At 41.1% G+C, this 27,087-nt stretch overlaps 1 long non-coding RNA gene across 3 annotated transcripts in view; it reads right to left on the bottom strand.

Moving 5' to 3' along the window:
- LOC108449596 overlaps positions 1 to 27,087 on the bottom strand; it is a 151,994-nt gene that overhangs the window by 88,726 nt on the left and 36,181 nt on the right. For 2 of the 3 annotated variants that reach the window (XR_001865821.1, XR_001865820.1), the window contains exon 4: positions 24,769 to 24,837. This is a non-coding gene — a long non-coding RNA (uncharacterized LOC108449596). Of the gene's footprint in view, positions 1 to 11,148; positions 11,350 to 24,768; positions 24,838 to 27,087 lie in introns of those variants that run through there. The other variant, XR_001865822.1, reaches the window with a different exon arrangement.

The following is a 27,087-nucleotide window of genomic DNA, read 5'->3' as shown; positions in this document are numbered from 1 at the left end:
CCTCACCAAAATAACCATGAACTTGAGTGTCCTTTAGTAGGGTAGGTAGTTCTAAAGGTTCCTGGCACTGGAGTACCTAAGCACATCATAAATATTAATGGCGTTATCCTTCCAGCTTTGCTATGAGTCTTTATTACCCCCCTTTTGCAAATGGAGAATTGAATTTCAAAGTCCCTTGCCCAGGGCAATAGAGGAATTTTGTACTGGTGCCAGGATGGAGCCCACATTTCTGAAGTCCTCATCCAAAGTGTCTTTTTCTACCCTCATCTGATAGACACAAAAGCAACTTTTGTACCTCAGTATTTTCTGTTGGTTTGTTTCTAAGTTATTGCCTCCTACATGTGATCATAAAGCATGTCAAAGTGAGCTCTTATTTTCAGGTAAGAGACAGTGCCCCCATATGAGGGGACCAGGATTTAATTTGCAGTCTTGCTCTGTCGTTGGCTGTCAGGAAGCACAGCCCCTGAAGAAAAAAGGAGTGTTCTCTGTTGCACAACCTACAGTGATTGCTCTGGATGATTAAGAAGTGGTATTAATACATTCCATGGATGAACTATCCAATCTTCCTTAGCCTGAGGGGTAGAAACTAAAATCCTGGGCCTAGATGGAGAATTCAAGAGAGCTGAAGAGAATCCCTGGAGAACAAAATAATTTGTTTTCCCTTACTTTGAGTACACTGACCAAATACCCAAAAACATACCAAATGTCTTGTAAATAGGAAAAATAAGCAAATCTTACCCAAAGAGCCTTGTATATCTGATGTTTTCTGATTGTTTGGGTTCACATCTCTGAAGTTTTGCTCTGAGTTCAATGCACTCAGAGAAGCACATCAAAACCTACCCAGAACTGGCGTTCTTAGTTCAAGACCAAATAGTCTGATTTTCCTACTGCACCATAACTATGGCTAGATTTGCTGAAAATTTACACCAGAATTCAGGCGAGAACCTCAGCTTACTCAGAACAAAGCTGAGATTTGTCATTCTAGGCACATTCTAGTCAGAAACATGAGCTAGAAGAACCTACAGATTTCCAAGGTGACATCTCAGTCCTCACACTGCTGAGGGGCTGTTAAGTATCTAATGTACAAAACAGTAAAATATTTATGTCAATATTTTAAAACACAGTGATAAATTATGTATTTAAGGCCCCTCAAGCTGAATATGCACATCTTAATCATAAACTGGTCGTTTAGCAAATATTGCAGTGATTGATACTGAGATTTAAAAGCAATATTCCATAGTTCTCACTTTGGGAAGCAGGGGGCTCATGACGCAAATCAGATGCATTTGAGAGCAAAACCACCCTAGAATATTTGCAGTGATGTTTGACCTTCATCTGGTAGATACTTATCCCCACTGTCCTTATCACTGGACATTTTTAAAAACTCTGCATGGTCTTGTGACTTCCAAGCCCATGACTCTCGTGTCTCATCTGCACTTGAAGTATCTCCTAAATTGACTTTACTAAGAGCTTCTAGCCTAATGAAATAGAACTCTCCTTTCCCCCCATGGCTATGAAGCTGTTAAGAGGTAAGAAATTCTTTAGTATTTCATGTTTTTTTCCACCAGTACATCCAGGTATTCAGACACAAATATCTTGATACCACATGGCTGATGTTCAGAGAATTTTCTGCTCTGAGTTTCAGTGTGGCCCTTTACAGTGATGGAAACCATCTGTTAAGCTAGTGTGTAGAATGAATAATCTTCAGGATTTGAGGATACTTTTGTCCTTGAACACTATTTGGTTTCAGGTCCTCAGTGTGGTAGTTTCAAATCACCCTTAGGAAAAAATAATCACAGTTAGAATTAAACTTCATACACACTTTGAACTCCTATAGAAACTGGGAAGTGTTCCTTCACATCATCATTAGACAGAGTCTTTAGGGCACAACCTCCTCCATAATGCTTAGGTCATGTGGGGATATTTCTTTGTATACTTATTAATTAAGATATCATGAATTAATTAGGCACAATGCCACTAAAAAACCTATGATAAGCAGTGCATCTTATATGCTAATAATATGGGCGTCTCTTACATAAGTGAATCATCCCTATTTCCCAAATCAGCAATTTCACTGTGCCCTGTGGGTGAATGTCTTTCATAGAAATTATTCCCAGAACTTCTTTAAAGAACATTTGAGACAGCACTGGAACACCACTAATTTATCTTTCCACACCTATGTTGGAGCCCGTTTGGCCAAGAGTTCTTTTACTCACGTCTCCACCCCAGGTGTGAAGTCCTACTCCCACCTTTCAATTGTCTTTGGGATCATGGTCCTGTCACAGCTCCCTCCCTGTGTGTAGACTGAAACCACTGCTCCTGATGGAGGCTTTGTACCTAGGCCAAAGGGCAGTGCTCTGCTCTCAGAGCAAACTCCCTGTTTCCTGAAAGACTACCCAGGAACTTAAAATTAATTGGAGTACCCATTCCTTTCAAAGCTGAGTTTTCTGAGGTGATGAAATTGCAAGCTGTGATGATAAAAAAAAAATTCAATTTCTAAGAAAGTTACCTACTAAAAAACCCACATCCAAGTGAAAGAAAAATGCTGAAAATGTGATAAGATTAAATAAAAAAGGTTAAACTGTCAAGTCATGCCAGATATTTCAAGGAGTAAAAATGGTGTCTGTAACTACAACATCTTGGAAGGACAAAGCATCCTTCTGTTCCAGGATATAGGTACCACCTGGGTGGCAAGTGCTCAGCACCTCTGAGAATTAAGGCAGCTATTAAAGCAGATGGTTGAGGTTGCCTCAGTCCTGCAAGGGTTGCCTTATTTGGGGTTTTGTTTGTTTGTTTCCTTGTCCTTTTTTCCCCTGAGGAATTAATGAAATGATAGTAAGTTAAAAAGTTACCATATTTCATCTACTGTCCTGCTATTCTATACTGTCTCCAGATGAGCTAACTTACTCCTCTCTCAGGGAGAGGCAGGTTCCTTTGTGTTACCTGATGTTATGTATTACCAGCACCTCCTTTCATTGCAAGGCACTGTGGACATGTACAGCATGAGCACACGTGACCTGAGGCATTTTGGCAAGCCTATATGGAAAAAAGTAGGCATCTCTGTATTATAAACTACCATAGCAGTTAAAATCTGTGTATCACTCTGGGGATCTGCCTCAATTGGAACTTAAGCGAGTAAGTAACTTTTCAGGTCCCATCCAAAATGTTTTGCCTGAGATTGCACAGGAGAGCTGCCAAAATGAACTCTAAGCATCTCAAATCACAGTTAAAACCTGGGCCACTAATGCATCCTTTTCTCATTTATAGCTAATTTAATCTTCCTAGCTGGACCCTGTTCATCTAGGACTGACAGCAGTGTAAATCACTGCAATAATGCCACTCAAGAAGCTGCACACAGTACATTTTTACTTTGCCTAATAATACATCAAAAAAGAGAGGCAGAAGAGACAAAAGACATTTATTAGGATTGACCTAACCTGCTTCGCTTAAAAAGCATCTACAGCAAAGCAAGATGGGCTAAGATGTTAAAGAGCCACATACATGGCAGTCCTCCAAACCCAAAATCAGAGGGGTCTGTAGGCATCTCCATTGATTTAAATGAGTTTTGTATCAGACCCTCATACTGTACAGTTAAGAGATTCTGAGCAGGGTGAGCTGTCAAGGAAAGGATGTAGTTAAAATTATGTTTTGACAAAAAAGGAAAAACAAGATTTCCAAAGTACAGAGTGTTTTTGCTGTTACCGGGATGCTTTCTAAGCCCCACTGTTCCTGCTGTTCTTTAATTCTTTTGTTACGACAACCACAAACACCTTCCGGGCCAGGAAATCCAATGTCACTGCAAGTAATTATCTTTACACACAATAGACACAGAAAGCATTGTCACCACCTGAGAAGCTCATATGCCTAAAAGGTTTGGGTGTAGATATTCCTGGGCCAGCAGTGGAGGGCGAAGTAGGTTAATGAAAGAGCTAAAGGAGTGAATGAGCTAGATGCTTTTATAAACAACATATTTTCTAATTTGGGGGTTTTTATTAAATTATAATTCTAGTATTCTAACTAAGCTAAAGATCAGCTGGATCCAGCCAAGTTCACACACGGCAGCAAGGCAGGGCAAGGGCAGAATCCAGGAATCCTGCCTGCTCTATTTGAGAACGATTAGTCAGACCCTTGGTTCTTCCATGACATTTTCCACACCCTAGCTCTCAAAACACCACTTCAACAAGAGCCATAGAACACTGCTATAGGAGAAGAAAGTAGCTAAGTCATGTCAAACATCAGTGTCAGAGTAAAATATAATCCTATATCAACCCTTACTTAATAGTTTCTGACTGTGCCATTTCATAGTAGCAAAAAAAAAGATGTATTCAAGTTCTAAGATCAAAAAATTAAGAAAAAACACAAACATGCTAATTAATAAATGACCCAAATCCAGTTTTTGCTTCTCAGACTACTGCTAGCCATTACCTTAAAGCTTGAAATAAGAGATCTGTCTGATAGCAAGCTGCCATTCAATGGGAGCAAGTATTTTGCATCTCTGTTCAGATTGTTCTTCAACAGCATGTACAGTCCTCAAATCTGAATGGCCTTCTGGTCCTTTGTGGTCTCCTGGTCTCATCTTCTGAAGCATCAGCTGGGTCTTCAATGGATGATTGCAAGGACATAAAACTTGTCTCCATACACCCTTCTGCTAAGAGCATGTAGGAGACAAACCTACAACCAGACATACATATGAGTGCCAAAGTGATCCACACAACCAGAGGTTCATATTTAGAGTCCTCTTTAGAAATGGAGTCCTCTCAAGGGAGATGGATGATATTTGGTCAAAGAAAAGCATTGCTGATATAAAGATAGCAGGACCTAAATATTAGTCAAAAACCAGCTAGGTAAAACACAGGTCTGAAAGTGAGGACTCTGCTCTCTTACAGAGTTGAAGTTTTAAGGTGCGTATGTGGGGACACAGCTTTGGTGGATGCTCTCCTCAGCTTTGGGATCTTCGAGCTCTCAGACTGCCACCAGCCTGGCATCTTTGGGAGACCACAATCTCCTGGGACATCTGAGGGTTTAGGTGTCAGCACTACTAAAGCAAAGCAGAGGCCCTTAAAGGTGAACTTTGTTCAGAGCTCTTGAGGGCAACCTGACACAGAAGACAACTCTCCAGGGCTAATAGGAAACTGGGAGCATAGAAACCCTGAAAGCATGATCAAAGTTCAGTTTATATGTGCTTTTCTTTTCCTACCAAAATATTTCAATTCTTTAAAACATGAAAAATGTTGTTTTGTTCTTTAACTTCCAAGAAATACATGAATTATATTTTTGTTTGGAAATAGCAAAGGTTTTCTCTTCCTCCACTCTAATTCATACCCAGGGCTATGTTAATCGTATAATCAGGGAATCATAGAATAGTTTGAGTTGAAAGGGACTCTAAAGATCATCAAGTCCCAATCCCCCTGTCATGTCCAGGGACATCTTCCACTAAACCAAGTTGCTCAAAACCCCATCCAGCCTGGCCTCGACACTTTCAGGAATGGGGCATCCACAACTGCTCTGGGCAACCTGTTCCAGTGTCTTACCACCCTCACAGTGAAGAATTTCTTCTTTATATCTAATTGAAATCTAGTGTCTTTCAGTTTAAAGCTATTCCCCCCTTGTTCTATAACTACCTGCCCTTGTAAAACAATTTCCTCTAGAAGCGTTCATGTAGCCCTCTTTAGGTACTGGAAGGCTGCTCTAAGGTCTCTCCAGAGCTCCAACTCTTTCAGCCTGTCTTCCTAGGAAAGGTGTTAGAGCCCTCTGATCATCTTCATGACCCTCCTCTGTACTTGCTCGGGCAGGTCCAACAGGTCCAGTGTTCTTACCCTGGGGACCCCACAGCTGGCACAGCACTCCCAGTGGGGTCTCAGCAGAGCACAGTAGAAGTGAGAATCATCTTCTTTGATCTGTTGCCCAAGCTGGTTTTGCTGCAGCCCAGGACACATTTGCTTTCTGGGTGCCATCAACAGACTTGGTGAGCATGCACTCAATCCCAGTCTGTGCCACCAACAAAGATGTTACACAGCACTGGTCCCACTGACCCCAAGGAATATCACCTTTCTCTGCTTGGACATCAAGCCATTGACCACAACACTTTGAGTGCGACCATCCAGCCAAATCCTTATCTACCAAGTGATCCATCCCTCAAATCCATGTCCTTCCAATTTAGAGACAAGAATATTTTGTGAGACAGTATCAAATGCTTTGCACAAGTCCAAGTATGTTATACTAAGAAGCTGTGAATTTAGTGGATTGACTCTTCACATCTTTCTTTTTATTTTCCCTGATAAACTAAGCAAACATGAGATCACAGTAAGGGCTTGGAAACTGCAGCATGACAATGGAGTGGCAAAGTGACTGAAGTACAGAGAAACTTTTATAAAATCAGGACAAGATAGTCAGCTTCAGTGCTAGTACCAGCTTTTATCTGTGAACAATACTCGTTACCAAGATCTAAACACTGACACTCTTCTAACTCAAAGAAAGCCTGAGACAAAAATCCATGAAAGCAGATAGGATGGAAGGGTCTCTGCATACTTTGTTTGTACTCTCTTTTGTAGCTTACACTCTTCTTTTTGCTCCTATCCAAGCTCAGAGACAGGATGCTGGGCTGGGGAACCCTTTGGGCTGACCCTGTACAGCTGCTCTGATGCCCTTTTTTTTATGCTATGTTTCAGATGAAGTGATTTTCTCTTATTCCCAATCATTGGAAACAAACAGCAAACCCCGCCAAAGCCATTTTCGACAGTCAACCTTAGCAGTTGCATTCAAGGATTAGTCACAGGCTGCTGGAGTGAAAACAAAGCAAATGTAAACAGGTAATGCTTTTGCCAGAAGTATGCAAGAGCCTGTGTGGGAAAGAATATGATATAAGAGCTTGTGTGATCATACATTCTTTTATTAAAATAAAACCTTTCACAACAATTCCTAACATGATTTTTTCCCCCCAAGTATCACCATTCATTAAACAAAGCTTGCCTGTGCAATTATCAAATATGTAAGACTTGTGATATCAAGTAGATCCCTCTATGGGTGTATTTCAAATTGCTGTTGTTTAATTATTAACTGACTCCATCGTGTTTTCTTTCGATGTGTTCTTCATTTCAGAAACACATCCTGCAGTATTAAATGGGAAGATAAGCTCAGTCAAGAGTCTGAAGAATAATGCGAAGATCAGTCAATGTATGTTTTCTCACCTTCTGTTTTTTAGTTTTCCCAAATTATTGCCAATGCCAAGAGAGGAAAAGGAAAGAAAATTTACTATGGAAATTTACACTGGGGTTTGTGGCTGAAGATAGCTCTTTACCTACCTCCTTTTCATCCCTGGCTTAGTGATATCGCAAGTATGAAACAAAAAGTGCTGTGCCATTAAGGTTTAAAGAAAACACCACCATGGAACTGACTGCTACCATAGATGTGGACAAAGCTTATTCTAATTTACAGGGTTTTCTCCAGGCAGTTATTGTACAGCAGGTGACCACTTTATAAAGTGCACAAGTGTGATAAATACGAATGTCAAGGAACTGTTTCATTAAGTGTCAAAAACGTTTGTCCTGTCATTGCCATATCAGGCTGTTTTGGCTCAGAGTAGGATGGAGAAACAAAGAGACACGGGCACTGTTCACAAAGCTACCCCCCGTGGTGAGGGATCCTGTTTTGGCATCTCCACAGTAGGGTAGCCCACTGCACTGCAGAATGGACATGTTCCCTCTGCTCAGAGTTTACCTGAGTCAAAGGCTTCTTCTTTCTCAGAAGAGGTGCTGACTGAGGAGCTCACCACTTTTTCTGAAGTGGTGCTCTTTTGTGGTTAAAAAGTCACAAGAGCTGCTGGAACCTACTGGTGCTCTCTTCCAGGCAAGAGTCCTTATGGCAGGCTGGGAGTCTGTCTTGAATGTAAGTGTAAATGCATGTAACTGTAAATGGATACTTAAATACTGAAATAAAATTGGAAACCCTTCAATGCGGGTGGAAGATAAAGCATTAGCCCAAAAGACCCATGGACCACCATTGTTCACCCACAAAGTGAGATATCAGATTTAAAATCTCCACCTTATTTGAGGTTAAAAATATCTAAACCCCTTCAAAATATCTTAAGTGAGGGCTTTAAAGAAAAAAAGTAGAGATACTTTGCGTGAGTCTTTTATTAGCTTCCTTCACAGAATAATTCTTCCAGAAATAGCAAAATATTTCTTCAGTCTGTGGTTGTTTTACCAAACACTTAAAAAAACCCCAGGTGTGGTGATGTGATGTTTTTATTGTGTTTTTATATGTTCTTTGTATATTCTTTGTACCCCAATGGTTCATCCCTACCTTCCTTACTTCTATTCCCAGTTGGTTTGCCCCAGACCCACGCTGCTCCCCCGGTGCTCCCAATAAGGTTATCCCCTCCCCTTGTTCTGGCTCTTTTTTTTTTCAACCCCCTCCTGTTGTTCCCGAAAGTTCGGTGTCCATCACCTGAGCCCTCCCTAATTACCCTTATATGGTCTCCGTCGATCCCCCAAGATCCTGCCCCCTCAGATACCTCCCCTCTTGGAAATCCCCTAAACCTCAATGCCCCATTGGGGCATGTGACCCCTTTCCCTCCACCCCTCGAGGCTATTGGTTTATGTGAATGTCTATCCCTGTCCATATCCCTCCCCTAAAGATCTCTATTGGTCCCCTGTTAAGCCATCCCCATGGTAATGCCTCCCCTTATAAGGTGTTGCCCAGAACTGCTTTGGGCTTGTTCTCGGTGAATACTCTCCAGGAAAGTTGGATTAGCTCTCGTGGGAAGCCGCCTCCCTACTTTTTATCTCTCCCTTCGTCGAGGGCTTATGGCTGCTACAGTGTCTGGGGCCGGTGCTCCCCTGGGTAGAGCAGAGGCTTCAGAGCAGCTTTAAAGCTGAGAGCCTCCGGCTGCTCCCCACTCCTGCCGCACACCGCAGGGGCTAGCCTGGGCAGCAGACAGTAGCGGTCACTGTGACACCCAGGTTTAGGTAAACCTAGAATTTTGGCATATTCCTGGTGGGAAGTTTTTTGGGAGAGTGTGGTGTTGTATTCCCCACTGATTCATTTATTAAATGCCTTTCACATTGTTGCCCCCACTTCCCCCTGCCCTTAGCCCTGGCCACTCCCTCAGGCTCTCCCTATTGGTTCCTGTACCCCAACTCTGCGCAGGGACCGCCCCTGAGCTCCTGACAAAACCCTCCTGCGCCCAGATCACGAGGTCTTTCTGCATCTGGGGATTGTTGGGATGAGATGTAAGATTAAAGATCCTTTAAAACCCTTATGAAGAGACCCTTCTTGCCTCCTTCGCCATCACTGTGTTGTAGAGCTGATAGCTGCCGGAGCAAAACTGTGGATGCGTCCGAAATGGACTACGGGAGGGTGAAATGGTGGCACTGCCCTAAGCAGCTCCGCTGAGCTCTCAGGGAAAGCTGAAGCTTGCTAAATTAAACCTAGCACTACAATAGGAGAGGACTATGCCATGAAAGACTGAGGAGTAAAATTTTCATCTTCTCTCCATTTTCTGTCCCAGCAGTCCAACATGCACAGGGGATTCCTATGTAGTCCAAACTGGTGCTGAAGCAGAAAACGTGCAGATCAAGCACTTGAACTCCGGAGTTGAAAGATACCTCAAGATGAACAAGTAATGGCTGTATTTTATCTCAAGGAGACTTTCAGCCCAAAGAAAGAAAACTTGTGCTTAATTGTACATAAAATATGCACTTTCTTAGCTTAGTACATGAGATTTCTAGATGTGGAAGAAAGGCAGCTAAGAAATTTCAGTTCCACAGACCAATACCTCCTCATCAGTGAGATAGAATGCTTTTTCTTTTGTCTTGAAAATGTTTTTTTCCAGACTATCTCCCTCCTTTCTCTAAAAACTCAAATAATTTCTCACATGCTGGAAGCAGCAATGCTCCCCTGTTCCTTTTGCCTTATCAAGTTTCCAATTCCTAATTAAATATATATAAATTCTGAAAGTACATTTAACCATTGTCTTACCATCAGAACAAAAAAGCCTCCCTCTAAAGCAAGTTACGTGAAATCACTTGACTCAACAAGTTAACTAACTTTCTTTTGCCTAACTTAACATTTTAGTGTTTGGCAATGATCCGGGGCTTCTGGTTAAGGAAAAAGGTGCTGAGGGGACAGATTTTTGAAGGTGCTGAGCACCCACAGCACATGCTGTTTTAAGCTGATGTTGCATATTCTGGGCTCCTGGATCATCCTCCCCTGTGACATCTTCAATTCACTTTATCTTGGTGTAACAGAATATTACTTTCACTTGTTTCTGTTTTCTTTCCTTGAACAATTTAATTCCACAGAACAGTGATGTTTATCTCTTGCTGAGCTGAGCTGAGCTGCAGAACAGAATTTTCATTTGAAAAATCAAGTACTTCTACACCTACTTCTCCAAACAGAGCCACTACAGGGTGTTGAGATTGCACCTGTGCTTTCCATTGCTGCTTTGATTTATTCCAGCTAAAAGAAAAAACTGAAACTGGAGGTTTTTATTTCAAGTGCTGGATTAGTCCTCCAAATGGGTGATTCAGACCTTGCCATTCATTCCTTGTGTGTCTCTCACATATGAGCATTGTATCTCTAAAAGGGAGATGATGTGTTTCCCTTTCTTCTGTTCTTTCACACTTCCTCTTAACTAGTTGGGCAATAAAGTCTGTAGGAATCCTCAGCTGAGGTTTCCAGGCTCAAATGCTATAAGCTTACAGCTGTTTTTTTTCAAAATCATGTTCAGGGAGCTTAATGTTCAAAATGTTGTGTTTAACATCTGTGGGGACTAGTTAAAGAAACACCAACCCAAAGGCCCTGGCAGTGCAAAGGTGTCACAGGGCACTCAGTCTCATACTTCTCAGGCAGACCATCTCTACCAGGAGAACAAAAAGCATGTACAAAAGAAGGGTTAGACAGAAAGATTCTGATTAGCCAAAGAGACTAATTGTCCTTGAATGACTTGCTGCTCACTGCTGGCTAAATCATTGCCCCCTTGTTTGGAGAAGTGAAAGCTCTCAGGAAGAAAACCGTAAAAAGCTTTATCATAATCCACTTTTCTCCTATAAGTTTTATAGAAAGTCCATGACAGGACTTAGTTTTCATGTTACAAATGGGATGGAAAAATAAAAAAAATCAATGAGAAGCTAAAAAAGCAAAAGATAATACCTTAGAAGTCATTGGGAGTGCCTCAGTGAAAGCCACGGGGCAGAAGGAAACGCTGAATGTTCATGTCTTCCTGTGCTTCATAGTCATTTTCTTTCCATTTGGCTTTAAAGAATGGCATTTTGGCTGGCTTTATGGCTCTAACATCAGGAGAAATGGGGTGCCTTTCACAATGATTCTGTGCTGAGATGCACCTGAAAGCTAGAGGGGAGCAAAGGGAGATGAAGTAAAGCCTTACCTGAGAAGAAAATCAAAATAGGAATTTTTTATGATGCTCTTTTTTTTCCTTTTATTATTGATGACAGGGTATGGGGGGAAAAAAGTAGTTGGAGTAACTGATTTTTGAAGGAAAAAACAAATGACCAGATGAGCTTAGCACTACTAGCCATGGGAACACAAATACCTGGGAGAAAAATTATTCAACTTCATTGTTGCATCCTCCTGCAACATAGTCTCTTCCTATGGCATAACAAGAAGTCACAGACAGTAATTTTCAGATAATGGTTAACAAATAGGAACAATGTCAATATTGCTGCAGCATTTGACAACTCTCAGTACCATAAAATCTGTGTAAGAAGTGCTTGTCACTTAGATGTGACGATTTTAAATATCTATAATTTATAGTTTAATTAAAATTAATGTCTTAAGTGCAGGATCATAAGAGTCTGGAGATACACACTCAAAATCCCACTGGAATCCACAGAGACACATCCATGGCTTTATCAGACTAACTACACATTTCTCTTGTCCTGGGTAAATATATGTTTTTCACGTAAGAGAAATTTGGCAGAGGTTTTCTATATGTAACTCAAACCTCTGTCTCTCTGGCTTACAATTTGCAAGTTCTTGAAATGCTTCTTAGTCATACATTGCTCAGAGATTTCCATTTGTCTGCCTACACTCTAAGAGTAAATGGGATCTTCAAACAAATAACAAAATTTAAAAACATGCCAAAACAACACAAACTAGTTGGTAATCAGATGCAAACTATTTTGGAATTTTTAAAAAAGGCAAGTTTAAGGGGGTTGGTGCTGCTCAGAAAATTGTGGTGTGGGTCTGTCAGACACTCATCCTCAGGTTGCCTATGCCCCTCCTGGTCAGAGCATTTGCAGCTGAAGTTGCTGCATTTGTTTCATTGCTGAAAGCAAAGAAAACAAACTTCACTGCTAACTAGCAAGTGTGGGAAGATGGATGCACTTCCTCATGGTCTGGGACTCTGCTCCAGGAGTGACTTTTTGGAGGCAAGGGTAAAAGAACATGTCAGGTCGCTACCTGAGAAAACTGAGAAACATTTGAAGTGTTTAGATTGACAGAGAGCAAAAGGCTAAAATTGGACATTGCCACTTTTTTTATGTGCTTTTGTGTGTGCAATATCATCTTTCAGGAGTTCCTTGAGGTTGGGCTGCTCTGCATGCAACCTTGCAAAAGAAACACAGGAAGAGGGAGATCAGGCCACATCCCATCTCTCTCTACCTGATTTATGAGATTACAGAGGTGGCTCTAAGTCTCAAACCAACGTCTCATCTCCCTTGATGGCATTTTTTAAGACTGTAGGAAGAATTTAGGTGGTTGATACCTAATTCTGTATCACCACAGAGGTCTGGATGGGGGGGGCTTGTCATTCATCTCTCTTCAGAAAGACCCTCCTGGGCACGTGTAAGGGTTCCAAGTGGGAGTTTGGGAACTCTGGTTAAACAGATCCCTACAAGGTTAGGCAGTCCCATTGCAGTTTACAACTTGGTTTCATGTAGCCAATTTGGGCTGGGTTTAAACTGACGCAGTGGTCATTAGGGACTGGGGGAAATTAGAAAATACTGGACTCCTCAGCGTATAGAGAGTGCTAGGGATAGGCATGACAGATGCATGCACAGACTCTCAGACACTCATGAACATGACTGCATTCACAAAATACAGGCCAACTCACACCAGTTTACACCTTCATTTGCATATGACTGAGATGTGTGGCTGAGATTCTGGGATTGTTCGAACTTCAGACTCAAAGTGAAACCTGGGAGTGAACCAGCCTGGTTCATAACTAACTGAAGAGAAAGTTCATGCAGAAACCTGGGAAGGAGAACTGACAGGTTTCACACTTTCCTGTCTCTAGCACCAAAAACAAAACACAATGAAAGGGAAATTATCAGATTATGGGACAGAAAAATATTCTTCAAACCCTAGTTCATGAACCTTTTGATGAACATGCTCAAAGGCATAAGTCTGAAGCACAAGCACAAATTCGTACACTTTTTCATTATTCCTGTCATCATCTTGCCAAATTTCCTGACAGCTTGGAAGAGCCCTCCACTTTTGTCTGGCCCAAGGATTCTCACCCTGGGGATTATAAGCAGTTGGCAAACGATTCTCATCACCCTGCCCTACTCTCAGGATTCATCTCTATGGATAAATCCTGTAGTAACAGGTGGGATCCATTTTGTTAGCTCATTCACCAGAGAAGTCACATGCTTAGACCCTGAAGGTCTGTCTCATAAATAGAGGGCTCAGTGCAGCCAGCAACAGGATACAGGCAAGCAGTACCAAACTGACTGATGCCAGTCGTGGAGTGAAGGCATCCTTACCCATTCCTTTCCACCCTGGTTCCCTGTAGGAATGTGACCCTTCTCCAACTCTCCATCTCTTACAGAATAACCTGAGAGATCTGCCATGCCCAGGTACTTCCTCAAAGGGTGACTGTCTCTGGAGCAGAAGCATATTAACCTGAGCTGGGATGTGTGCCCCAGAGTTGTCCATTTCAGTGGTGGGAGTGTACGTGTCCAGCAGAGGAGCAAGGGAGTAGTCAGATACTACAACCATTTACTTGTCCCCATGTAAATATGCTGCTCTTGGGAGTCAAAGCCTTTAACTAGCTAAACCTAATTTTCAAGCCCATCAGGGTGCCTTTAAGGTTGTCTGCATCTCATAAGTATTTTAACATTTTTATGAATCTCTGTTCCCTGTTTCTGATAGAGGATAATAACATTCCTCTCATTTACTGGGATGCTGGGGGAATAAATATTTATGAAAAAAAATTGTAGTGGTGAGATTCCATAGGATGCAGCATCCTTGTAAGTACGATAAATAGACTTCAAATATATCATGCAAAACAAAGGACGTTTTAGCTTCTACACTCTCCAACCTAGCACAAGGAACCAAAGTTTGTTTATCTCTCAGTGCTCTACAGCATCCTGTGAGATCAGGCAATTTTTAATTTTGTGTGCGTGCATGAGGTTTCTACAAATACCACAGAGCCAAATCTTATAATGATCTTTCATTCTGTCCTACTTCCAGTCCCAGCCAAAAGCAGGAAGTTTAGAGGAGCGGAAAAGCATACAAATCAAATGCAACTGAGCATTCGTGTGTTATTAAAAGACTTTTTTAGGCACCAGCATGGAGGATATGGTTGGGACAAGGATTTGATTTCACCCTTGCTGGCTCCCACGCCCCTAATTAGAACTGAACTCTTTATAGGTAAATAACATTTAAGTGGAACTATTTCTGACCACTGGGGTCCTGCACTCTGCTGTGCAGTGCCCTTTCATTAGGAATTAGCCGACATGATGCTGAATAAACACATTGTATGTTTTGCAAGAGCTCTGATGTGGTCTCTGTTAATTACTCTCTTTAACCTATTACAATCATGTGCTGCTTAGCCACGCACACCACAGGACTGCTTGGGAAGGGGAAGATTATGGGGGATGCACACAGAAATTCTTAAAGGGACAGACAGCATAAAGACATGCCACAATGTCTGTTTGAACTGGTGTCAGATACAATAATGAGTGGGTAGGAATAAAAATAAATACACAGCACTTCAGGAACACTTCACATTCTCTAGGTGCTATTAGATCAAGTAATATGACCAGGACTTTCTCACCAACACCCTCTTGGCTCTGCTGAAGGGACCAGCCTGGCTTGCTTATTTGAGGGTTTTTCCGCAATGCCTTTGGCTGTGGTTTGTACTTGGAACCTCACTCTCTCCCCCTCACCCTCAAATTACACTTCCATTCATGACTGCCTATTCAAAGGATGCTTAGATGCATGCTTAATGCTTTGTTGCTAAGCTTTCCTCACAGGTGCCTAAGGGCTTTTATCCTTGGAACAATAAACTGAAAGTCCACCATTCCCCTCTTCCTCAGGTCCCTGTGCTGGAACTCCTAGCAGATTTGCAGGGAGGCAGACAGAAGTCACCACTTCAGGGGATCCTCACTGATCCAAAGATAATTGTGTGTCAGTAATCGGTGCTTTACTATCATTAGCAGCCACTTAAATACAGTCCTGCTTAGCCCTAAGTTAGGTTTATGACTGTGGAATTTGCTCTGTCTTATCAGCTTCACTGGAGCATGTGAATGATCTCAACCTCTGACTATTTAGGCACATAGTCAGAAGGGAAGAGTAGGCAGAAACCTGTGGTTTTTTGACATTCGTTGTAGTAGTCCAGTAAAACAACTCCTTTGTTTAGTCCTGGAGCTGTCTGTCTTCACTGGGTGTCTCCAGCAATGCAATTATGCAGTAATTACAGCAACACTGATTCCCTTCATCTAAACAGTCCCCAACTTTAGATATCCTTGCTTAAAAACTCAGTAGCCTTTCTGAATCTCAATTCCCACATTGATAAAGGAAGAGGCATTACTATTAACACAATTAATTATTAATATAACTATTAATATGTGCAAAGCCCTAAGGCTTCCAGATGAAAGGTGCTGGATAATTGTAAGGTGTTCTCCACACAGCCATGGGCCGTTAGCAACCAACTCAAATCAAAAAAGATTATCAAATACACGCACTTAAAGAGATTGGTCTGATCAAGTAAAGCATTGCCATGGGATATTCGTCTCCCACTTCTACAGACGTTCTGAAGCATTAATCTCCAATAAGTATCACAAGGGATCTGAGGCGTTTCTCTTCAAAGTGGGAGGTATTACCTTGTCACAATGTCTGAGGGCTGTGAGTGACACTGTTATGCCAAATCTCTTGCTGAAATTGTAAAGTTTCATGCAATGAATGTCTGCAATACAGAGTTGATATTGTAGAACTCCTTCCCATCAGCCAGCCAGAAACTCTGTGGAAATGCTGACACTTTCAAATCCTTTTTTTTCTTGAATATGTCATGTGGGGGCTGGTGGGCCTGCTAGACAAGGAACAAAGGGAGTCCTATGGTGGGACAAGTCCTAGGTTTCTTTCCAGCTTAGGGTGACTGAAAAAGCTTCCCCCAGAATGCTCTGTTCTGTTATGTTAATATACTCCACTTCTGCTTCCCTGGTTGGTTCCATTGGCCACTACACCCCTTGTTACCTTATACACCCTCAGAGTTTCCCTAGTGGTTCCCTTACCCTGGCCCCACCTTTATATTGCCCCTTGCCCTCGGATCATTGGTCTCTGATGCTTTCTCCACTCCGCTGTGTAACCCTGGGCCCCCCATTGTTCATAGGCTAGTTTCTCTGGAACCTTGCACAAGTGTGGTTGCAGTAAATCTCTCCCGTAGAACCCCACGCGAAGACCCTTCCTGCTCCTTCATTGTTGGACTGTTTTGCCAGCTGTCTGGTGTGTGTGTGTGTGTGTGTGTGTGCAGGTGTGGTGGCTGCACCGAGCAGCTTCCTCCTGGAGACGCCTTTTGGGAAGGTTGCGGCACTTTACCATCCACCTCTGCTGCGGCAATTTCAGTCTTCGTACAGTCCTGTATCTGCTGGGGCTAAGTTGCTATGAATCAGTCAAGGCTATAAAGAGATGTACATAGAGTGCCCTTTGTTGGAAGTATGTCCCAAATGGCCTTCCATTCCTATTCTCAAGAGGTAGCCCAGATTCAAGCCTACTTAGACTATAGGTCCTCTTATAATCAGTGGAGACAGATAGGCATTTCCAAAGGGCAAGATAGCTCACACCTATGATGACTTGCCCTCCGTAGGTACTTAAATTCCCTGAACTGTCTTCTCCTACTGTACGCTGGGATCGCCAAGCTCCAAATCAAGTCAGTTTAGGTGCTTAAAGGAAGCGTTTCAGTAATGTGATCATGATGGGTTGGGATAAATTTAGCACCCACTCCCCAAGCTGTCATATGTTCAGACAGACTGCAGCAAAGAAAACTTGGAAGAGATTCCACCAGGGTTTCCTTGTCAGCAAGAGCAGTGCCAGCACCCAGTATGACACTGCCTTGCAGCTGACTCAGCCTGTTGTGACATAAAGACTAAAACTGGTATTAGATATAAACCTGCTCTCCAGAATTTCCACCACTTTCCTTCTGCAGTGGATTAACCTTGGCTAAGGGTCTCACTGCCCTGGCATGGGCCCTTCCCCAGGCTGCAGCCCTTCAGGGCTTTGGGAAAACAGAGACAGTGTACAGATTATTGAGAAATTTATTACAGATTATTGAGAAACAACTCAATGCAATTTATTACAGATTATCGAGAAACAACCCTCAGACTCCTAGAAGGAAGTATGGTTTTGGAAAGAGATCAGAATGGTCTTGTTGGGAGTTGTATTCTATAACAAATGGCTTGCACTACCCTTGTAAGTAGGGTTGGAAGGCTGCATGCATGCATTTCTGCTTTTCGGACTGGTGGAGCTAATTGACTGCCCACAGCTCTAGCCTAGAAAGCCAGACAGCTGGAACCACTAAGGACTCTTCTGCCTAAATGAGTTAAGTAAATGAATTAAGCAATCAGACACAAAGGAGTGGGTGTGCAACAATTGCCTATCATTTGAAATGCAAGGCACGAGTAATTGATTGTGCAGTTATTGTGCCACACAACATACATACACATTCCTTGCTCTTGTTTGCAGTGTGGAAAAAAATAACTGCAAGACACAGATAACAATTTATCTTCCCCTGTGTGGTAACAACATCAATAGTCATTATTCTAAACTCTTCCTTCAGAATATGCTGGGCACTTCAACAAAAAAAGCAATTCCTTGCCTGAAGGACTGACAGCCTGTGCTGGATTCTGCTTCAGTTAAATTACACCTAGCTTCTAGTACTGGCTGGATAGACAATGGGTCAAGAGCAGCCCTGAGCAGAAGGAATTGGGGGTGCTGATTGCCAAGAAGTTCAATGTCATCTGACAATGTGAAGTTGCAGCCCTGAAAGACAACAATGTCCTGGGCTTCATCAAAAGAAGTGTGGCTAGCAGGTCGAGAGAGGTCTCATGAGAACTCATCTGAAGTACTACCTCCATCTCTGGAATCGCCAGCATAAGAAGGATGTTGGACCTGCTGGAGCGAGTCAAGAGGAGGGTCACAAAGATGGTCACAGGGCAGGAGCACCTCTCCTATACAGACAGGAGAGTGTTGAGAGGGTTGGGGCTTTTCAGCCTGGAGAGGAGAATGCTCCAGGGACACCTGAGAGCAGCTTTCCAGTACCTAAAGGGGTCTTATAAGAGACCTGGAGAGGGACTTGTTATAGAAAGGTATGTAATGATAGAACAAGGGGTAATGGCTTTAAACTTAGAGAGGGTAGGGTTAGATACAAGGAAGAAATTCTTCACTGTTGGGGTTGTGGGACATCAGCACAGTTTCCCCAGAGAAGTTACGGATGCACCATCTCCGGAAGTGTTCGAGGCCAGATTGGATGGGGCTTTGAGCAACCTGATCTAATGAAAACTATCCCTTTGAAGTGAGGGGGGTTGGAATGAGACAACCTTTGAGTCTCCTTCCAATCCAAACTATTCTATAATTCATCACTGGGATTTAATGTAACAAAGAAGTCAGATAAAAAAGAGAGAACGGAAGTGAAAACAAGAGAAGCAGAAGGAGTACTTGGTTATTCTCTGCATGCTACCTGGTTGTTTTTATAGGCTATGTCTTAAATATATTGATGCTGGCAGGTGAGGAAGCACAGCAAAGGAAAAAGGAGGTGACAATTATGGTTGTGGCAATTTGGCCATTGGGATTTGATGACTGGCATTATTGACAGAGGAGATTGCAAGGGTCCCTGTGGAAAGAGACAATGGAATTCACTGAATAAATAAGACATGCTGAGAAAAAGTTATGAGGCCATATATCTTGGTTTACACACAAGAACATCCAACTCAGCTCTCCTTAGAAGCTTTCCACCAGCTTTATTGAAGCTAGATGGAGACAAGGATATTTGTGCAGAGGTCAAGTTCTTTCTCATATATCATTTTTGTTTAAAAGTGGTTTCTTTCTGGAAAACAGTACATTAGGCTTCCAGTAAACAGCATTCTCTTAATACACAGAAACACTAATTCAATACCTAGTTTGAGAGAAAAACAGATAAGTAGGCACTGAAATTATGTCAATTTGCACATAAAGCCATCATTTTTTAAGGACAGCAGACCCTTATTCAAATGCCAGAAAATTGCATCCTCTTATTCTTGCATTGCCTCAGAAGAAAATAATTAAGAAGGATTGAGCAAACACCCAAACAGCTCTGACAGGTCACATTTCTGTCACTGAAATACTTAGATTTTGGTTTCTCCCATCCAAATGCCATTTCATCAAAGCAATCTTCAACCCTCAAAACTTAAAACATGAACAGAAATGTTGGACAAGGAATAAGTAGACTATTTTTATTCCTTATTTGTTGGACTCTAAGACCCAGACAATGATACTTAGTCATGACCAGCAGATCAGTTTATGATAAAGGTGGAGACTGGATCCCGCTGAGGGGAACTCCATTTCAGTCACACTGTTTTCTTTCTTCTACCCACCTGCATCATGAGTGCCTCCATGTATTGACACACAGACATTGGAAATAGCAAGGGGAAATGACCTGGCTGTTACGGCAGAGAATTTAGGTGCAAATTGGTGTGTGTATGGAAAAGAACAGGACAGTAATTTTATGTGGGATGAGAATGCATTTCTGCTCTGTGGGACTTGTCTAGACAGGTGGGATGGGAGGGATTTGATGGTAGCAATTTGATTTTAGATAGGAAACATCCAAGTCCTTATGTGAAGGTTGAGAACTTCAGCTCAAAGATTTCAGGAGCCTGGGGCTTAGGTTTGGTTATGGATTTCCTTCATTCGCATTTTCTTAAACTCTTTGATACTGGGCCAAACTTAAACATGAACTCAAACATCCTTTGCTTTGCTAAGATTTCTTACGTATATATGTGTTTTTCTTATGTTCTTATGTATGTTCACATATAGCTGTGGGACTTGTAACCTCATAGATGTAAATGCCTGTGGGATGGGGAGGCCTCTGCCACAGCTGACGATCCAGCATGATTTGTCATCCACCACTGGGAGACAGTCTGGGATGGGACTGGAGCTGTGCTTGTTTTCTGTAGTGCGGGAAGAAACTGCCCTGACCTCAAGTAAATAGAAAGGAAAATCACCTATTTCTTATGACAAGGAGAAAAACTGAGTTTTCAAGCCCAAATTTGGAGTAAAAATATGCCCACTTTGCCAGAAATCAGAGGTAAACCATTGCAATGTCCTGTCTCCCAGAAATACACACATACTGATAACTCAGGGTGTCCTCTGGCCAGTTCAGCCTGCACAGTTGGAACCTTTGTTTTTAGTTTTCGGCCAAAAGTGGAGTAAATATTTGCAAGAGAATATTTTCCTAACAGCGACACTCTCATTTGCTGGAAAAGAGCTCTGGCATCATCCTCTTTTATTGTACAGTCCTGCAAGCCCAGGGCAGGCAGGGACAGAGAAATAAATCAAGTGCTCTGAACCTGCATGTTCAGCCTTTACAGTAAACCATGTAAGAGTGGTTCAAACAGGAGAGTGCTGATAAGGTGACCTGACTTCACAGAATTTTGAAGAGCAGTTCTTTGAACTTTGGAAGCTTCATTTGTAAAAGATAAGATTGAGGATCCTAAAAAAGGCAGGAAAGAGTTGACAAACTGTTGTCACCTGGGGTGACACCCGATAATTTTCCTTTCCGGTTCTAAGAACAGGGCATTTTAGAAACACAAGTGGACAATAACCTTTTGGCTGAGTCTGTTTGACTTTGATTCCAGTCAAATTCACATTTTAGGCTTTACTTAAGTAACTTTGATGTACTTTAAAGATTAGGTCCTGATAGTAAAAGAACCTGTACTGTTGTCTTTGTTCAGGTGCTATTAAAAAAGGGAAAAACATCTAACAGCTTTGGTCACCAGCTTTGTCATTTGCTGGATACAAGCATTATTACTTTTTTGTCAGTATTCATATCTTACTTGCATCCCCTGTATCAGGATCCTCTGTGATAAGTAGTGTTTATTAATGAAAGACAGTGCAGCCTGGATTCAGCAGACCTAACTTGAGACATTTACCTGAGAAATCTAATTTAGGACCACAATCAATTGATGCTTCTCCTATAAACAATGGGACACTATGTAGGATGCTTCAGACATTTGTCAGCCACTTGCCCTTTGGAAGTGATTCTCTGCCTTGGCTATACATAAATAGTGCAGGCACCTGAATTGCTGAAAGATAGGTAAGATAAATCTGAGCTTTCCTTCTCATAGAAGGGAGTAGAGTAAAAAAACAAAAGAGAAAAAGAGTAGAAGACAAAATTTTTTAACACACTGTCTACACAAAGACACAAAGAGTGTGAGCTACACAGCTTAGGTTATCTGCCCAAGGCCAGACAGCAGGAGACAGGCCCAGGTGTTGATCATGATACTATGAAAACAGCATTTTACCTATAAAAAAAAGCTTACACCTCTGGCAGTGACTTGAAGATTTTCCCTGATATAAACAAAGACACTTGAACTGGAAAATGCTTTAAAAAAATAAGTATTCATTCAATTTATTTATTTCCACTTTCAGAAAAAGATTGAAAATTACTAAATCTTATTACTTTTCACTTTTTCCGTGAAAGTTCTCAGGAATATTTTTTTATGTCCATAGGATATCAAGGATATCGCATAAAAGTTAATGCTGAAGTTTGTTTCTCATGTATTGCATGTGATAGTTTTGGCCATACAAACAAAGCAACAAGACTCCAAAAACCAGTCATGTCTCTGGAATGGAGCTGGAGTTGTGTGGTATATGCCTGCCCTAAAATATGACAAAACCCAAAAATCTTCAAAATTTCCATAATTCTTTATTTCCTTTAAAAAATAATTTTCATTTACTTAAGCTTTGAAGTGAAAAACTGTTGCAAAGAACAGAAAGAAACGTTCCATTTGGACATTGAAAATTTGGGGTGTATCAACATTTTTTCTTTAACTGTTCTAGATTCCTTAGAACAACCCAATATCACAAGTTTTACTTCTGAATTTTTTTTCCTTTTTCTGGGGTATAAGTATGCACAAATAAAAAATGATTAGAGCAGATCAGAGCAAAAGTGTGTCTGATTCAGTACACAGTCCCACGACAAGGTCTATTTTTCATTTAAAAATGCCAAGTAGATTGAACAAGAGAACTGAACAGCCAGAGACACAGTTGGCACAAGTAGCCTGTGCACAGCAAATGGATTGAAATATTCATGAATAATATATGCAACAAACAGTTCCAAAGCTGTAAACAAAGGCACAACAAATAGAGATAGAATGAAACTAATGTAATTAATTATTTGCTATAAATACTTTGGCTGGTTCTTACGGATAAAATTTCTGCTGCAATGAAGAGAACGAAAATTTCTGAACTATAGACAACAGAATCCAATTCAGTATTTGACAGGAAGAGTTTGAAATTGTATCATAATAAGAAAGAGGAGTTCACAGATTAGCAAAAAAATAAGAAAATTTATTGCATGAGCAATGGAGTATGAAAAGGATTTTGCCGGAGTACCCTATCTATCTTTGATGTCCACTTTAAAAAACATACTTAAAAAAAGCTTATTGAGAGTAAAGAGAAGAGACAGCAAAATCATGTGAAAATTACATAAAATGTACTGCTGTGAGGCACTGAAAGAGCTGCACTTGCTTAGCTGCTTCCTCAAACAGAAAACAGTGAAGCCTGAAAGTGGAAAGCTTAACCAACAGGAGACACTCTTAAGAGAAAAGGCAGGTCATTTATTTCTTGATTTTTTTATATTCAGTGTGTGCACTAGTGAAACACAAATTGGTTAACAGTGCAGAGTTGTGTGAGAAACCATGCCAGATGTTGCAGATATTTGTGAGGAAGATAGTGTTTGTTTGCTTAATAAAGTCTAAATAGTCTTCTCCTTGGGCATCCAGCAGTCAGGGTGCCTAGGAGCCTGGCAGAAAGAGAATTTTATGTGGACAAACTCATTGTTTCTGCCTGGGAGAAGGCTTGTTATAGATTTTTGCTCCAGAGAGTTCACTGTCCTGCTGTACTGGAGTTTCTTCTAAATAGGCTTCAGCCATAGGTGAGTTTGCAGTAAACAGGCAGCTGTTCACAGGAAACTTTGTTCTATGTTGACATTAAAAATACTCTTTGGGCCAGTGACCTAGAGAGCAAAGAGCCCTCAAAGTGGCAAAACTGCCAGATCACTCCACCACAGTCCATTAGAAAAGGCCATGTGCACACAGACTATTCACCATCTCCAATGGTGTGTTTGTCCTTGGAAGGCCAAACATATCTATTACCCAAATAAACACAGTCCTTTAAAAACAAAAACAGTCAAGGCCAGGCTACTCAGTACTCCATTAAACTACTCAGGAAAAGCACTCAGTTCCTAGAAGCTTTGAAGCTTCTTACCCATCCCACCTTCCCACCATTGCACCTCTCTAATAGGACTTGCCTTTGCCTTTCCCACATCACATAAGATGCCCTCAGGACGAGGCTGACAGGGGCACTTTGGAAAGGAAAGTAATTAAAGTCATTTGTTCATTGGAAGGAGGAGAGAAGACAGAGGAGATAAAACAGATGAGAAGAGGGATGGCTCTCTGGGTCACAGTTTAGTTTGTCAGTGAATTAGGGAAGGGGAAATGAGAATTCACTTTCCAGATCCAAGCCACATTCAGGTATTTCCTACAAAGAAGAACTTGAGCAGCTAAAGCCGCTCTAAGGTCACATTAGCTGAGGCTTAACCATGTGCTGAGAATGATCACCAGATTATGACCATCAAGGGAGACCTGCAGGAAACACTTTGTGAGTTTTCTGGGGATCAAGAAATCCCTGGCTTATGAGGTTCTGAGGATGCCCTTCTCAAATCTCTGTTCAAATAGCTCCTTGGGTTTTCACAGCAAAACCTCAGACTAGGAACTTGTAGGCTGTAGTAAAATCTCCTTCTACATTGACCTTCTAGGTGACAAAAGCAATTTAAAAGGCAACTACAGCTGAAGCTAGTATGTTCAAAGTGTTTTGCTTGCAGTAGGAGTACACCAATAACATTCTCTTCCTACACATGTTCATCTACACTAGTAAGGAGTTATTCCTTAGCTGTGACGTATCTGAAATCATAATGAAGTCACCTTGCACAAGACAAGTGGAGCTGAACAGAAGGTTTCCATTTTTTGTGAAACCTCAAAGTTCTGATACTTGTGGCTATACAAAATAAAGATTAAAAAAATTAAAATTTTCAATATATGTTGCAAAACAAAAGTTACATTTAAAATTTAATGCTGAAGTGTCGTACTTCCTTTTGGATGTGTCCAATCACCTCTGTTTGCACTATTACAACACTGCACAACTTTATCCTCTGTCTGGGTTTCACCTCTGTTTGCTTTCCAGAGCAGCAGGACTCCATGTTGCTCAGCAAAAAGTCAGACAGGCAGAAGAAAGGACCCCAGCATATAATGGAATATTTAAATTTTCCTGTCCTACCTCTTTGTTTCTTTCTTCCATCTTCTCTGAATGCTCAACCCAAAGGTTCTTCTCTGATATCTCCAGAACCTATCATGTAGAGGAGAAATAGCCATCTTATTCGTCTGCCCAGTAGGCAGGGAAAAGAGCAGATCTGGTTTCTTCTGAAAAGAAAAGTTACTTCTCTCAACTAAAGTGAGCCATCTATCATGTGGATGTCTACATCTGAGTGATTTCCCTAAGATACTTTTATAAATATTGGGAAGAAACTGGCAATTACAGAGTGTGAGGTTCATCTTTTTTAGACATTTATCTGAATCACCTACTAATATCTGTATTTCCCTGCTGGTTGTGAAGGGGATTAATAATGGTAGTTCAGATGGACTCTTATATTGCAAATATTTACAGTGAGACAACATGGAATTGTTCAGTACAGTAAGTCTTTCCTACTTGAACAAGAAAATATTAAGTCATAAATAGCAAAAATTAAATTCTGAATCTGTGTTAGATTCAGAATCTGTGTAGTTGCTTTTTACTTCTAGGACTGTAGATTTCAGTTATGCCCTCTCTGAGTTATAGATCTACAAAATTTGAGACAAGTTTTAGATCCACTTACTGTATGCAATAGCTATTGACCATTTTCACTGGTTTGGCCACTCTGAAGAGATTGATGTTGACTGCAGAAGCCAAACCCTAGCACGGTTTGCTGAGAATTCACTCATAGGTTTAGAAAAAAATAAAATAAAAAGTACACTACAGGTGAAGATGAACTTCTCTGGGTGATTTGGATAAATTAAATACTTGGACCTCTCAGTCTCCTTAGTGATTTGCAAATGAAACCACTCTGATTATGGCTCTGAAAATACATCAAATTTGAATTTTACATTTTGAAAAATGGCACATTAAAATTATTCTAAAAAATTTCATTCTCTCAAGCATTATTTAAGAGAAATAAGTTGAATATTAGGGGGCATAATATTGGATGGCACAGCCTGAAGGATTACTGTGTTTCTATCTAGGGGAAATACATGTATACTAATATCTAGATCAAGATATTAATGAAACATGCTAAGTACTCGGTGAGTTGTTATTGTCATGATCTTCTTGAAAAATCTGTTGGGGACCTTCCTTGCCACTTCAAAAAGAAGCGAGGTGCAGGTGATAACTATTAACCTGATCACTCTCACAGTGAGAATATTGGTTAACCTCAGTCGTTTGCTTCCAAGATGATAATTACATTGTCTCTTTTCATCTTAAAGTCACCTTGAACTCCCACTTTTTCAGGATGAGGCCTGCAAGTATCTCTTGAGGAACAAACCAAATGAGAATCAAGTTTAGTTAAGAAGCCTTGGGCTCCAGGTTGCAAAATTTCCTCTCCAAAATCCAGAATTGTTTAGAACTCAATGAACAATGTCATTAACACCATGTCTTAAGGAAATAATTATGTACATGCATTGCAGTTCCTTACCAGTAGCGTACCTGTGCAGCAGGCTTCAGGCTTTACAGTCAGCAGGTATAATTAAAGGCAGCACTGCATCACCAAGAGGCAGGATAGATTACCAAGGACCTGAGTTTTAGCCCAGACTGTCCCACTGATCTGCTGTCCTGACTGAGTCACCTCATCCCTCTTATCTTCCCCTTTTTGTGTCTTCAGACTGTGAATGCTAAGGCAGAAAAGGACTAGGGAACCTGCTGGGAGAATCTACCTACATTTTGGGTTGCTGATTGACTTGTACTTTTTTTGGGAATGGGCCAGAAGCAGTCTGTAGCATGAAACAATTTTTCTGGTAGCAGCAGTCTTCTCTCTGGCTGTTCCAGGATGCTGTAGCTTCTACCTGATGTGCCAGGGACACCTCTGAGCATGGGAGGGCTACAGGGCTATGGGGCATGGCTACAAAAGCCACTAAACTCATGTATAACTTGTGTAAGGCTAATATATGTATACATATGTATATATACATAGATATATACTTTTAAAAAAATATATATATAAAAATAAATATATCTATCTGAAGTACAATATATGGTTCTATTCAGCTATTTGTTTATGTTAACAAAAATGTGTAAACATAATTAAGTAACTTATAACCTCTTAAGTTCAGCATTCTGACATTGAAACAACTCAGGAACTATTTTGGAGGTACTGAAGTAAAATTAAAAAGTAGAAATTACTCTTTTCACTTGTGTAGCATTTTGCTTTCATCAAAATCAATGGATTCCCATGACTTTTTATTTTTTGAAGAGTTGAGAACATTTTGTTCAATTCTGGCCTTGAAACCTTTTATACTCTGGCAATTTTTTCCTAGAAGTATGAGATCCCTTTTGCCTGGCTTCTCTGTG

This window comes from Corvus brachyrhynchos, unplaced genomic scaffold (genome assembly GCF_000691975.1).
Source record: "Corvus brachyrhynchos isolate BGI_N302 unplaced genomic scaffold, ASM69197v1 scaffold28, whole genome shotgun sequence".
In the NCBI taxonomy this organism is placed as follows: Eukaryota; Metazoa; Chordata; class Aves; order Passeriformes; family Corvidae; genus Corvus; species Corvus brachyrhynchos.
The sequence above is the reverse complement of the archived record's forward strand: the minus strand, read 5'-3'. Positions and strand labels throughout refer to the sequence as shown.